Genomic DNA, 511 nt, shown 5'->3' with positions numbered 1-511 from the left:
TGGGAAGAGAACCACCTTTTTCTATACTTGCTTGCATTTTTGCCTTAATGTCTTCTACAGGGCAAGGTTCTTTTAGTGTTTTAGGAGTTTTTTGCTGTTTTTTGATGGATTCTTGACCTTTTGATCTTGGTATTGATGGTTTTGAGTCTTTTCCATTCTGGTTTGATTTTTGTGCATTTTTGGCTGATGTATCTCATACAGATTTCTTCACTGGAGCTTTTTCTTCAGTTTTCTCATCATCAAAATCATCATCATCAGCAGCAGCAGCAAGCTTTACTTTTTTCTGAGGAACCTTGCTACCACCTCCAGGAGCAGATCTCTTTCCAGATATACTTAAGAGTTTTACATCCTCATCCTCTTCATCTTCGGACTCTGCATCTTCTTCCACAGCTTCTAAGTGCTGTCCACTAATATGCACAGGCCCTGAACCACACTTCAATCATAAGACCACGGGTGGTGTTATTTCAAAGCCCCCAAGGGAAACCGTTGGCTGCACAGACATTTTCAAAGT

At 40.5% G+C, this 511-nt stretch overlaps 1 pseudogene; it reads right to left on the bottom strand.

Moving 5' to 3' along the window:
• Positions 1-7: 7 nt before the first annotated feature.
• LOC103250847 lies at positions 8-508 on the bottom strand (annotated as a pseudogene).
• Between the last annotated feature and the right edge of the window lie 3 nt (positions 509-511).

The sequence above is a fragment of the Carlito syrichta genome, unplaced genomic scaffold, assembly GCF_000164805.1.
Source record: "Carlito syrichta isolate Samal-C Ts95f unplaced genomic scaffold, Tarsius_syrichta-2.0.1 Scaffold53903, whole genome shotgun sequence".
In the NCBI taxonomy this organism is placed as follows: Eukaryota; Metazoa; Chordata; class Mammalia; order Primates; family Tarsiidae; genus Carlito; species Carlito syrichta.
This window is presented reverse-complemented; position numbering and strand designations above follow the sequence as displayed.